Source organism: Pinus tabuliformis, chromosome 2_2 (genome assembly GCF_031772625.1).
Source record: "Pinus tabuliformis cultivar Carrire ecotype Pingquan chromosome 2_2, CPIR1, whole genome shotgun sequence".
Taxonomy (NCBI): Eukaryota; Viridiplantae; Streptophyta; class Pinopsida; order Pinales; family Pinaceae; genus Pinus; species Pinus tabuliformis.
This window is the reverse complement of record NC_142300.1, coordinates 360,689,040-360,704,131: the sequence shown is the minus strand read 5'-3', so window position 1 is coordinate 360,704,131 and position 15,092 is coordinate 360,689,040. Positions and strand designations below refer to the sequence as shown.

The following is a 15,092-nucleotide window of genomic DNA, read 5'->3' as shown; positions in this document are numbered from 1 at the left end:
AAACCAAAGATTTCTTTGCCTTGGATTTTTAAAATTCCAAGTCAAATTCCTGCAGGATAACTATCTATTTGGAATACTTGTCCCCTAGCAATTGTTTGGTCAAAATATAGATCATAGGTTACAGTCAAAAATTACTGTAGTTTTGCGTAGTAAGATGTAATGACGAAATCTTTGGATAGCTTGAACAGTTTCCAAGGCCAATTTCTCCACATGCGAATATTTAAGCTCAGTCGGATTCAAAGTTTGACTAAGATAGTAAATCACATGTTCACTATTGAATTCATCTTCCTGAACTAAAACCATCCCAATGGTGGAATGAGAAGTGGTGAGGTACAAGAAGTAATCCTGGTTGTAGTTGGGAGGATGCAATAATGGTGCATGGGTCAACGCGTGTTTAAGTGCATCAAAAGATTTGTCAACTATCTCATCCAAAGAGAATGGAGTATTTTGTTTCAACAACCTGGCAAAACCCTTTGTTATCTCGGCATAGTTAGGAATGAAACAACATAAAAAGTTTGCTTTCCCTTGCAAACTTTGGAGTTGGCGAAGAGTCGAAGGAGGAGGCAATTTGACAATAGCTTCAACCTTCAAGGGATTGACATGAATACCGGCTTTTGAAACAACAAATCCCAGTAAATGACCCATTTCTATACAGAAAATACATTTGTGTGGATTCAGCCTAATTCGATAATGCCTACATCTCATAAAGATTGCTCGTAAATGAGTGAGATGATCAGCTCTACGTAATGAATGGGCAGGTAAATCATCAAGATACGGTTGCACAATGTGCTTGATGTCATGAAATGCGTAAGACATAGCCCTTTGAAAAGTTGCTCCGGCATTCTTCAATCCAAAAGGCAATTTGTAGTAAGCAAACGTCCACCATGGACAAATGAAAGCCGTTTTTGGTTGATCAAGGAAAAACCATCCATAAAGGAGAAAATTTCACTACCGACACAATCATCAATGATTTGATCGATATAGGGGGTTGGATAATTGTCTTTAGGACAAGCTCGATTAATATCCCTATAATCAATACATATTCTTATCGTTCCTTGCTTTTTATTAACAGGAGCAATATTTGATACCCAATCCATTAAGGGAATTGGATAAATGAAACCTGCTCGAAGTAATTTCTCAACTTCAACTTTAATAGCAGCATCTTTTCACGGATGTATCTGACGCAAACATTGCCGGACAGGTTTAGCATCCGAGTAAGTTTTAATTTCATGAACAATAATTGATGGATCGATTCCTGGCATTTCTTCATATAACCAAGCAAACACGTCACGAAATTCTTGAAATAGGGCTTTATAAGTTTGGAGTTCATTGTCCATACAGGAATCTCCTATATGAATGTTTTCAACAATTCCTTGTTTAACCGAAATGTCAATAGGAACCGTTCGAGAAATATTTCCCAAATTTAACTCAGAATCAGGATGTTGCAATGGATTCTGTGGTTCTTTGACATAATCAATAGTAAAAATAGATGAAAAATCATTTTCAAAATGATCAAGCTCAGGTAAAAATGAAGATCGATGATGAAGATCTTCCCATGGTAAATCATCAACAGACAAAAGTTCACGAATCTGCTCATCAGTATGAAAAAGCTCAGAAAAAGTTGTTAATTCTGAGGTTGATATTGAAAGTGATTCTCCATGGACCACATTCATTAGATCAATTTCGGTTGAACAAGGGTTATAAAACGACTGTACAGCCTAATATGCAATTTCATAGGGACTCAAAGGCATCGCATCACCAAATGAATCCAGCTCAGACTTGGAAGGTACAATCCAAGGATCATCAAAACCAATAGTGTTTGATGAAATCATATGAATAGTTGCAGTAGAAGATGATATGTTAGGAGGAGGAAAGGAAAAAGTTCCTAGTAAACCAAAATCTTTAACCAATCCTACCCCAACATCCTTGTAAGGGATAGTTGTTTTACCGACATGTTGGATACTTTCAAAAGAGGCTGGGTCAGATGAAAAATAAGTTAGCTGGTCTATGGTTACGATCTTTCCATTATGAGGAAACTTTATAAGCCAAAAGACTAATGAAACAACAGCAGTCATAGCATAACACCAGTTGCGACCCAAAAGAAGGTTGTAATCTAGAGGGGAATCAACCACTTCCACATCTAGATTAACAGTTTTGCCTTCAACCCCTATAGGTAAATCTTGTAGAATGCCAAAAGGATGGAACCCACAGCCATCAAAAGCCTTTAGAATCATCGAGGATTGAAGGGGAAATAGCTAAGTCTTCAACAATGTTATAATTCTGAGCAGCTCTCGCATGCGGATTGAAAGCTGACTTCCGAAGTATACCTTTAGCAGGTGGTTTGATTACTAAGTCCGGGTTAGGTTTCTCGATCTGTAGCGGATCAGAACCAGAAGGAGTTGAAGTTCATGGGTTTGAATTAGAAGATTTCGCTTCCTTACCACCAACAGGACTTTTAGTACCATAATCTTGTGATCGCATCGCAATCCTGACATGAGACATCATCATTATGGGTTCTTCTGAGGCATTTGAGGAAGAACCAATCATCTTACTATCTTGACTAGGAAAAGAATCCTTCAAGACAGTAGGCGTTTGAGAACCTTTGACGATTTTCACAACCTCAGCTCGATGTGGGCAATCTCTTGTAAAATGCTCCTCGTCACAAATGAGACAAGGATATCGAGGTTTACGTTTCTCATCAGTAGATTCAGTTTTATCTGATTTCTCATTAGATTTTTGTCTTCTTCCCTTTCTTTTTACCACCGGATTTTGATTTGGCCGTAGATGATTCTACGACATGAATATCGGCAAGAATTTTAGCAGAAGAGTCTCCTGTCGGGGAATCTGGTAAAGTTATAATAGGAGAAGAATTCTTTGAAGATTTCTTCTTGCTTTTGGTGCTAATTGAACCAATCATACCATCAGCGGCATGAGACCCTGAAGGAGCTGCAGTTATTTGATTTTGTTTCGGAAGGTCGGGGATTTTTTCATGTAAAGTACCTGACTGCGTATAAATGAGGTCAAGGTACTAAGCTTGAGCAATTACTTTCTCTTCAGTAACAACTCTTGCCTTAGCTACATCCTCAGTGATTTTAGGTAATAATGATTTAACAAACCATTCTGCTAAAATTTGATCCAGAATAAAAACTTTCACTAAACGTCGTCTACGTCGCCATTCATGAATATGATTTGAAATATATGTGGACGTGGACTGTTTTAATGAAGTTAATAATTCCATGCCATTGTCATATCTGACAGGTAACTGAAAATGAGTTAAGAATGAAGTGGCTAACTGACGAAAATTATAAAAATAATCTCACGGTAACTCAATGTACCACTTGGCCTCAAGACCAATTAGAGTGCGTTGAAAAAGACGTAAGCGAATTGAATCATCGATAATGGAATTAGATGCACACCAGAGGTGGTAAGTCATCACATGGTTTGATGGATCCTCTCTTGATTTACCTTCAAACTTTGGGATATCACTGGGAAACTTATTCGGCATTGGCGGCCAAACCGGAAGATAACTAATCAGATCATTCGTAAGCTGCGACAAATCAGGCAAGTCCAAAGTTGCAATAAACGGTAACTAACGGTTAGGGTCACAAAAACCCTGGGTCATAAGACCAGCCCTAGGAGGAGGATATCCAGGATAACTTGGAATTGTAATTGCATTTGGAATATTGTATCCTCCCGGAAAACCAAGATTAACCAGACCAAACTAGGTTTGTTGAGGTTGCTGATAAGTATATCTAGGGTACAGTTGATACTGGTAAACTGGGCTTTGCACAGCAGGACCGAATTGGTACTGTCCCTAGTATGGTTGATAAGTGAATTGTAGTTGAATTGTGAAAATTGTACTTGGACCAGGTTTTCCTACAGACATCTGAACCAAAGTCTGAATTGTAGGTCCCAACTGAGGTAAAGAGGCTTGAGGAGTTGATGCAGGAATAGTAGAAACCAGAGCTGCCGATACTCCAGAAGTAGGTGGGGTAGATTGAACAGAAGCTGCAGTAGTTGCAGCAGTCGTTTGAGGCGGAGTTCGAGGTGAACTAGGCCCAGACTAATGAGCTACACTAGGTGCAGAAGTTTGAATAGTAGACTGGACAGGTTGCTGGGTTGAACCAGAAACCAAAGGTTGTCCAGATTGAGATGACAACTGCACATTAGGTTGCAAAATCTGTTGCGATTGAGATCGATCCCACACCATATTCATTCTGGGGTATGGACCCATAGAAGGTTAAGCATATTGAGGACCATATCCGGGTTGAGCATAGGGCTGATAATTCAAAGGTACATTTCCAGCTCCTTGTATGAATGATTGACCAAAAGGTGGTTGGAAACCTTGGGTTGGGTATTGACCTTAAGGTTGATAACCTTGAGGCACGTACTAAAACTGGGGTTGACCTTGAGGTATCTATTGATACTAGGGTTGACCTTGAGGTATGTACTGTCCTTGAGGTTTCCCCCTAGGTAGTAACTGACTACCTTGAGGTTGCCCCCCAAGTGGTAATTGAGTATCTTGAGGTTTCCCCCCAGGCGGTAACTGACTACCTTGAGGTTGCGGATTTGGAATAGTACCAGACATCATAAGAATTTATTCTACGCTCAACGGTTTAGTTCTGTTATTACCAGTTGATATCCCATGTTCAATGGGTTGAGGAGATGCTCCTGAAAATGTACCAGTGAGTGACTGATACCCAGAAGGAACAGAAGGACCTCCATGTAAAAATGTTTCCGGTGATTGGGAAAACATGGATGACTGTCTCGACATATTCAAAGGAGGATAATAACCTCTAGGTGTTGGATGAAAAGGAATTCGAGGTGGTGAAAAAATAAGACCTGGATTTTCTAAAAAGTTGGTCAATGAGACGTACCAAGCGTCCCTCCAAGGTGGACTGTAGAAAATTGATTCACGCTCCCTAGGTTCTAAAGTTGGTTGATTTTCAGGAAAAGTTATATCTTCTTCCACACTAACAAGTTCTTCAATAGAAATGAGTCCAGAAGGAAGATTTTGGGTAATGATCCTTCCTTCCCTGGGTGAACCAGGACCACTAGAAGTTGGAGAAGCAAATCCTATAGATGGAGTAGCAGCAGGTTCAGTTTCAGGCTTAGAAATTTCAGGTTCTTTAGCTAATTCACTAGTAGAAGAAATACTACCAGTAACTTCGGAAAATGAAATTGGTTCAAAAATATACTCTGTTGCTTGAACTTGATAATCAGGATGAATAATTAAAGAAGACTCTCTAGCTTCCGGTGACCCAACTCTACTGTCACTAGGTGTTACAAGAGCTTGTAGCCCTTCAAGCTAGCTTGGTGTATATTTGGGAGGTTTCCCCCGAAGTCTATGGGATTGTCTCAGTAATTCAGCCACGATTAAATATTTAATTACTTCACACGCAAACAAAGAAAATCTCAATAAAACCACCTAAAGTCTCTAAAGAACCAAACAATTGAATCACATGCCTAAAAAATCTAAGAGTTCAAACCACACACAAACAGTAACTTTCCGTACCAAAAACACTAGTTGGTGATGAAATCCAACGTCATAGAATTCAATACAGAAAGGGTGGTTGGAACAGTTACCCCGACAACCTGCTTAATGAAACAGACTGGCACAAGTTTCTTCACAAAACCGTCTCAAGTGAAGAGAACCCCCTAGAGAGTCCAAGTGAGTCTAGTTGACGTCTGCTCCAGGTACAGTGGGATCTTCCCTCCACTGTCGCCTTAGGAAAGAATCCTATAGATTATGGCCACTAAGGTTACCAACAAAAACAAATATACCTGGGGGAACAGTCTACGATCTGATTCACACGCAAGGGCAGAGTAACAAAGCTCAATCCCCTTGAAGGCTCCTTGACATAATCCAAGGTTTACCAACAAGTGACCCCAGGCTCCTCGACAATGGTCAATCCGAGGTTTACCGTTTTTAATACATGTATATCTACTATCGTTCCCAATGAGGAAGGATTGATTACCTCACTGGTTCAGATATGATCTTGTGCTTGACTCCTTTAAGAGGAGCTTCCCAAAGCATACATGCAACAATTGGATTTATTTCCTACTGCAAGATATAGCTACTTGTTTGTTTTAACTATCTTGGAGACTTAATTACTCCCTACTCCAAGATACTGGCCTAAGCTATGTTGGTGATAAGAGCCCTAGAAATAAAAAAATTGCTAGATCAATTTTAATTTAAGCGTTATTTTTATGGGTTGTTTCTTAAGTCAATAGGTATGGAGATGAAACTTTATGGTGTGAAGACTCAACTCCAAAAACACTAAAAATGAACCTAAGATGATTAACAATTCTTTTTCTTCAATGAATTTCTAGCTAAAAGAAAGAGTTGAGAATGCAATTCTTTGAAAAACAAATCTTTCTTTCAACATGTAAATGAAAAGAAAATCTTTTTCATCTTTTTCAATAAACTCAAAATGAGACTACTAATTATGCTCACGAAAAATCCCTTTCTTTGTCAACACTCAAAAACTACAAAAAACAATTTCTTTCAAAAGAGATTCTACAATTTCTAGAAAACACTCAAAACTATAAAAAATCAATCTTAAGATCTAAAAACTTCTAAAAACCTAATTGGAATAAAATATTTAAATCTTTTTGAGGACGTTTTACTTAGTTAATAAGTAAACTAAGGATTAATTCATTCAGAATAACAAATTAATCAAAAAACATCCAGCTATGTTTTCTTTTATAAAAATGAAATTCAAAACTTTCAAGCAAGTTCGTTCAAAGCTTTGCAAAGAGAAAACGAAATCTATTTCTCACCAAGGGCAGATTTCACAAATCAGTCAGATTCATCAAGAATACCAAAAAGACTAGGGTAATCTAAGGTTTCTTAGGCTTCTAATCTCTAAGTCACTACAAAGACCAAGCGAAAATCAATCCAGGCACGTAAAACTTCTATAAAATCACCTAAAACCAAAATGTCAATGGAACTTAGAAGAAATTTTTGACAGGATACATGCAGATTTGGGCAGAGACTAAAAAGCATAAATAAATCCTAAGCTTAACTGGACAAAAACATTTTGGGTTTTTCAAAAAGTTTGAGAGGGTCTGCAGGATTCTAGTAGAACCAAATGCGGTACTGCTCTATGCACTAAAGGAACAGTGCGGGGATTTTTGCACTGTCTTGTAAAAGAAAGTGCGGTCCTCTTCAAAATTTCAGAAAAAACAAAATATACTCTAGATCCTAAAAACTACCCAATCCTACACACATCAAGCAAAAACCAGAAACAATAAAAAGTTTCTCAAGTCAAAGAAAAAGGAAAAGTAAAAACCAAATTTCAGTCCCCACTGGAGTCGCCAATTTGTCGGCCGGATAAATCATTCTTGCGAACAAGACCGATCTCCCTAGTATCAATAGATATCTAGCAATAAGCAGGACAAGCAAATCTACCTTTCTCTAAATATATTGCGATTCATTAATAAAAACTAAGAGGTGTTTTAGACCCTACCTTAAGTCCAATGCTAGTTTGTAGCAGCCACACTTCAACCGTCCGAACGAGTTTCCTTTTGAGAACCTGCAATCACAAACAAGCACACATCAAATAACACCTGCATAGCTAATATAGTAAATCATATTCATCATGGTAATCAAGGAATCCATGAAATAAACCATAAAACACAGCTTATTGAGAAAAACAAACTTGATTGTATAAACTTTGAAAATAGAAGAACTTTACAACCTTTGGTGCCTTGATGTTGTATAAGCTCCTCCCAGGGCCCAAACAGGAATCTCCTCTACTTTGACAAGCCTCACACTCTTCCCAATGAGATCAAAAAGGTATGTAATCTCTCCTCTCAAGCTCAATTAGGAAGACTAAATTCCAACAACATTTCACCTCAAAAATATTCAGCTTTCAACCTCTTCAGTAACCAGCCCAATGCTTCATTTTATAGTGCAAAGGAAGGAGGTTACAGGTCCACCTATGAAGGGATAGAGTCCTCCTTCAAAGGGATAAGCTCCTCACATCAAGGGGTTAGCTCCTTAAGGTATGGGATGCATGAACCTTAAAGGAGCAAACTTGCCACCTCAAGATTCCTTCTAGAAGCTTCCAGAAATGACTCAAAGTGAGTTTTTAAGAATGTACTTGCGCCTTTTTTACTTTTACAGGGGTCCGCACCCATTACACAGAGATAGAGCGGTCAGGTACGCAGGGGACATGACCAGTAGGTGCGGGACCGCAGGTAATGCTAAGAGAAAGTGCGGAACCAGAGTTTTAGAGACTTTTAAGGGCTTTCTCTTATTTTTCAAGGCTTGACATGAAGAAATGAGGTTTAAGACTTGCAAAGGAGGAAAGTATGAGTGGTGATAGACTCACACCGATTGCAGAATGTCATGGTGACAATATTTTGTGCAACAGGATGAACTATAACTTACGTGACAATAGTTTGTACAGAAGTTCGAGAGGTCATGTTTGGAATGAACAGACCAAATGTAGGCATGGAATTTGAAGACTGAATGGGATTTTGATACAATGATGAAGCACTAGGATTACCTGAAACTAATTGAGCTAAGGTTGTATAACCAGGTGGAAACAGGGGTCAACTAGTTTTAGGAAAAGTGAGAGATGGGACTCTTCCTGTATAAGGAAAGCCTTCTAGAGGAAATTCATATCCTTGCTTAACATTGACATGAGGAGTATGGGTAGTGGAAACTTTCGAATGACCCAGAGAGGAGGTTGTGATTTCACCTTCTGACTCCATAGATGGAAACATCTAGTGATGAGGAACCCGAGATATGCGAGGAGATAAATCTAAAGGAATACCAGGCCAATTGTAAGGACTGTAAGGACGTTGAGGAGATATCACAACAAAATAAAATAACAGATTCAATGGATGAATAACAAGCACCTGCAGAATCTCAAGAGTCTATGGACTCTCTGGGGTCTTAATAGGATTATCAGGGGAATCAGGATCAGATTCTTGAGGTGAACAGGAATCCGACAGAGGTGGAGGATAAGATAGAGGTTGGATACTTGGAATAATCCCGAGTTCAAAACCTTGATCTTCAAGTGACTAAGGAATGTCTAAATGAACTCCTTGGGAGGACCCTTCAGTATCAGACAATGAAAGGGAACTATGAGATGAACTTAATGGTTTAGTCTGATGACTTCCTCTCAAGAGAAGAAAAGAAAAGGAGATTTGTTGAGGGATTAATTAACAATTTTGAAATTAACAGGGAATTACTCAATATTAGTCCAAGAAGCAACTTCTTGGGTTTGACATGTTGATCGTGGGTAGTTATTTTTAGAAACAAAAACTTTGCCTTTTCATCTGTTAGGTCCCTATAATACTAGTGGTGCCCCCATTACTATTGTAGTTGTATCCGTTATTAATATTTTTTTGCCCCTATTGTCCCCATATTGTTATTACTATGCCCCATAGAATTCCTTTATTGTTATTTTTGTGCCTTTATATTATTATTTTTAGGTCGGCTTGGTTATATTGTGACCCCTTAGACTCCTATATATAGAAAGGAGGTTTTTTCATTTGTATCATCCAAGAATTGTTCATTTTTGTAATGTAAAGGAGGTTTCCCCCTTGAAGAGGCTGAATTCTAAGGTGTTCAACTATATTTTCTATATTTTTGTGAGCTGGTTTCATAACATTTGGTATAAAAGCTTTGGATTCTAGGGTTTCGCTGCTCCAAATAGGTCATTGTGGAATTTTTACTATATAACTTTTTTTCTGCAATGTTTCAAAAGTGAAACAAAAAACCCATTTGAGATGAAATCGTGCTGAACCTCAGGGCCGAATTTCAGAGCTTTTCTCACTATATTTGCAGAGATATTATCTGAGGAAGTTGGAATTTTTGTAGACTCCTGAATTACATTCCAAACAGGTGACCTTGGGAAAATTGTCATAACTTTTGTTTCGAGCATCAGATTGAAATTTCATAAGAAGTTACAGAAAGAGGATGGACTGTAGTTTCTTGTGTATATTTTTTAGATACTAAGGTCAAAATAGTGACACGTGGCACTTCATACAAGTTCACTCTTCTGGAAAGGTCTATAATCAGGTCATCTTGGGAGATTGTGCATAACTCTGCCTTGGAGAATCTAAATTCGATCAGACTAGTGGCATTGGAAAGAGGACATAGAGGGCTACTACAGGTCACAATTTCAGAACTGGATGATCCAAAATTACAAAGATACATCAGATTCAATATCGAGCTCCTACAAAGTGAAAAAAGGTGTGTAGTTTTTTTTAAATTTTTGCATAAGCTTGGTTTGAAAAATTAGTTTGAAGGAATTCAAAGGGCATAGTAAAGCATTATTATCGGTAATTGATGCCCTGAGGAAAGAAAATGAAAACACCTAGTAAGCAACTTGAAAGTTCTAGCATGACTCATGAAGAAGAGGAAGAAATGCAATATGATATATCAAAATTACGAGACCAAGTGCAACAAATGTCACTTGCACAAAAGGTAACAGAATCTAAGATGGATGGTTTAAAGAAAGATGTAGAAGCTAAGATGGACGGTTTAAAGAAAGGTGTAGAAGCTAAGATGGATTGTTTAAAGAAAGGCATAGAAGCTAATATGGATGGCATGGAAGCTAAGATGAATGGCATGGACACTAAAATGGATGGCATGGATGATAAGATGGAAGAATTGAAGATAAATTTGAATACGTTGCTACAATAATGGTCATTAATGGTGAAAGGGTAGTAAAAGAAACTTATGATGAGAACAAAAGAATTGTTAATCATGATTTTATAGACTCTAATGTTGGATCGAAGACCCACCATATTCCAAAAATCGATATGAGGAAGTTTGATGGAAAGGATCCCACAACATGGATACTACAAATGGAGCAATTTTTCAATCTCAATAATGTGCAAAACACACAAAAGGTATGTATTGCAACTTTATATTTAGAACCAAATCAGTTTGTATGGTATCAATGGATTTTCTCTCGTAAACAAATTATCACTTGGGAAATTTTTACGGAAGAAATGTCATTATGAGGATACAAAAAGCAACACTTTTTTTAGCCAATTGATAAATCTCAAACAAAAGGGTTCAATGATGGAACACATTGAGGAGTTCCAAAAATTGAACATAAGGGTAAAAAAATTTCCAGAGGAGCATAGGATTGATGTGTTCATAAGGACTTTAAAGGATAATATCCAACATGATGTTTGCCTTTGGGAACCTGATTCATTAGAGAAGGCATTCAAGTTAGCAATAAAAATGTAAAGCAAAATTATGGCAACAAGGAAGCCCACCACTCACAACTATAAAGATGGAAGTGTTGTTGCCCCTAACCTTCCACAACCTGTAAGGTTGACACCACAAAAATTGGAAGAAAAAAGAAAAAAAGGGCTTTGTTATAGTTGTGATAGCAAATACACTAAAGGTCATAAGTGTGTTGAGAAGAAATTATTCTACATAGATTGTGAAGAGGAATAAGAAAAGGAACAAGAAAGGTCAAAAGAAGAGGATATACTCTAGGAACGAAGCCTAGATAAAGAAGAAATGAATCCGACCATATCTTGTAATGCATTGGCTGGAATTACCACTCCTCAAACCATCAAGATAGAAGGACATATCAAGAAGAAAAAGGAAATAGTGTTGATTGATTCAGGAAGTACCCACAATTTTATTCATTATAAGATAGCAAAAGAATTGATTGCTTTCTATATCCAGCACCAGAGTTCCAAGTGATGGTTGCAAATGGAGGAACGATAAATTGCTCTAGAAAGTGCCATAATATCAAGCTATCCATGGGAGAATATGTATTGAATAGCCCAATTCTTTCCATTCCAATGGGCGGTGCTGATGTTGTACTAGGAGTCCAATGGCTACAATCCTTGGGTACAATAGCTTTTAAATTTCAAGAACTTTTCATGAAATTTTATGCCGAAGGAAAGGAAGTTGAATTAAGGGGTATTGCAGGGAAACCGGGAAAGATAATAAGCTCTAATGGTATGGAAAAGCTTCTAAAAAAGGAACAATGAGGTGTAATTGCACAATTATGTTCGCTAGATGTTTCCACATCGAAATCATCTATTTCTCCAGATCTCCAAAAATTCTTGGACAATCATTCCAAGGTATTTGAGACTCCCAAAGGTCTCCCACCTATTCATGATCATGATCATGCTATTCATTTGATTCCAAGAAGTGTTCCTCCAAACGCCAGGCCGTACAGATATCCCTATGCCCAAAAGAGTGAAATTGAACGTATGGTTGCAGAAATTCTTGAGGCTGGTATAATTCAACCTAGCGAAAGTTCTTTCTCTGCTCCATGTAATGCCCCACTTAAATCTTATCCTACAAATTTTGTTAATATATACATTATCTGAAGATATTGAGAAATATTGGTCTAATATAAATTTATGATTTCCATTATTCAAATTCCCCACTTACCTTCTCAAATTGAATATTATGTAGGATATGGTCTCCTTCCATTATTTCAAAATATATGTATTCATGTCACATTCCCCAATGTACCCTCACATTTACTTGGGAGAAGACATAGTCTTCTCCATCTTATCATCAATATATATTTATTCATTTCACATTCCCCAATGTACCCTCACATTTACTAAAGAGAAGACATGGTCCTCTCCATGTAATTACACTTCACATTCCCAAATGTACTTTTCAGATTTACTTGGGAGAAGACATGATCCTTTCCCATTAAATTCTCAATTTTATATTCATGTCACAATTCCAAATGTATTCCTAGCTTACTTGGGAGAAGAGAAGTCAACTAAGGATGGATGAGGAGTTAATAACATTAATGAGAGGTGGTTGAGGAAGGAGGGTATAAAAGGGAAGGGGGAAGGAAGAAAAGGGGGGGCGGAGTCTTGCTTGAATTGTGGGGGTTGGTTGTGATTGTTTGGCCTTGTTATGATTTTGGGGAGACCTTGGAAACCTGTGGAGGTTTCTTGGGTTTGAGAGGAGGAAAGTATCATTATCTAGTTTTGCACATTCTTCTTGAGGACACACTATATCTGGTTGGACTTGGGCACGAAGGGCTAGGGAACCTGTGGAGGTTTCCTGGGCTAGGAATTTTTTTCCTAGTTGGCTGGAAGGCAAATCCGGTTGGGTCGGTCAGAAGGAGCGTTTAGCTGGAGCTATAAGACAAAGGTATCATCATCATCAACCGCCGGAACAGGTATTTTTCCATGGACTACTCTTGTCAAGTTGATATCAATAGAATGCTCACCTTAACTTATGTTGCTTATGATAAAATGATAAGATGTTAAATGTTTAAAGCTATGTGAGAAGACCAACAAGTTCTTTTATTTTTAACTTTTAAACTAGCGGGAAAATGGATCTATTAGTGTATAATAGGTTGAGGCTCTCATAATAGGAAACAGGCCCTTACACATGGTATCAGAGCCAGGTTCAAAATCTGGACCCAAAGCCCACTAAACCCCAATTAAGAGTGTTGTTAAGTATTGCTCCAATATAAAATTTCTGTAATTTTACCCATTCTCCTCTCCTTGTAAGAAGAAAAACTCTAGCTATTCTCGCTTTCCAATGTAACATTTCTGCAATTTTATGTATTCTCCTCTCCCGATAAAAAATAAAAACTCTAGCTATTCTCGCTTTCTACATGTAACATTTCTTGCATTAAGGGTTCCCTGTATAATGAGTGCGAAGAAGTTTACCATATACTAATTACTAATTTGGAAATAAATACATGGGGTGTCTTTCTCGTCCCCTCAGTTGAAGAATGGAATTGGCACAAACAATCCTACCTTGTGCAACCTCCAACTTAGCAGAATTTCGTCACATACTTAAAAAGGAAGAGCATGTAAATATTCATGCACACTCTAACATCAACATCAATGGCGATGCCTATCTCATCCATTGTCGTAGCCCAACTGTAGCTTCCACTACCATTAATTGCAAAACCACTGACAAATAGAAACAAAAACAGAAGCCAAACGCCGTTATTGATACTTACGAAGGTGTGGCTTCATATTTGCAAGCTTGTACACACATATTCAGATTTGGGTTTCATGGAAATATTTTCTTGCTAAGCAAACTAATAAACCTCTATACAAAGTCGACCGCATGAATTATGCACGACTGGTTTTTGAAAATTCCCCTGAACGGGACTGTGTTTTATGGAATGTGCCCATCAGAGGGTACGCCATGAATGGACCCTGTGAGGAAGCCCTCCTACTCTATTCCCAAATGCAGCAGAAAGGCATACAGCACGATGAACTCATTCTTCCCTTTATTCTGAAGGGGATGAAGGTTCATCATTTTATAATAAGAGCCGGATTGGATTGCAATCTATTTGTGGGGAACGCCCTTCTTGCTCTATATGAAAAATGTGGAAGTATAGAGAACGCACGCCAAGTGTTTAACAAAATGTGTGAGAGAGATTTGGTGTCATGGAACTCTATGATTGTTGGATATTCTCAGAATGGACATGCCTATGAGGCATTGACGCTTTTCCATCAAATGCTGCTAGAGGAGGTGGTACCGGGTCCCGTTACTATGGTTAGTGTTCTCCGAGCATGTACATAGGTCGAAGCTCTTCAACGAGGTAAGTGTGTGCATAGTTACATGATTAGAAATGAGATTGAGATCAACATCTTTGTAGATACCTCCCTCACAGATCTCTATTCGAAATGTGCAAGTATTGAAATGGCACGTCTATTGTTTGACAAAATGTCTTGACAGAGATGTTGTGGCATGGACTGCCATGATTGAGGGTCTTGGTATGAATGGGCATGCTGAAAATGCTCTTGGGCTCTTTTCTCAAATGGAGCACAGTGGCGTGAAGCCAACCTACATCACATTCGTGGGTGTTTTGACTGCATGCAGTCATGCCAGCTTGATTGATGAGGGTTGGCAGTACTTCCAAAGCATGAGTAGGTAAATTTGAATGGTATCATAGCTCGCAATTGGGTTCTCGGTCTGCCGGTAGCTTAAAATACTTGTTTCATTGCAATTACATGGGGCTACGACTTCAAACAAAATACAAAACTAAAAAAAAAAAAACACAGAACATAACGCTGATGGCATACCAATCCCAATTACAATATCTACCCAGCACCAATGGGAGCGCGATGCCTGTTTGTGTTGTCGTTTTAAGACCATA

At 38.1% G+C, this 15,092-nt stretch overlaps 1 pseudogene; it reads left to right on the top strand.

Moving 5' to 3' along the window:
* Positions 1 to 14,053: 14,053 nt before the first annotated feature.
* LOC149192735 (putative pentatricopeptide repeat-containing protein At3g23330 pseudogene) lies at positions 14,054 to 14,870 on the top strand (annotated as a pseudogene).
* The last annotated feature ends 222 nt before the right edge of the window (positions 14,871 to 15,092 follow it).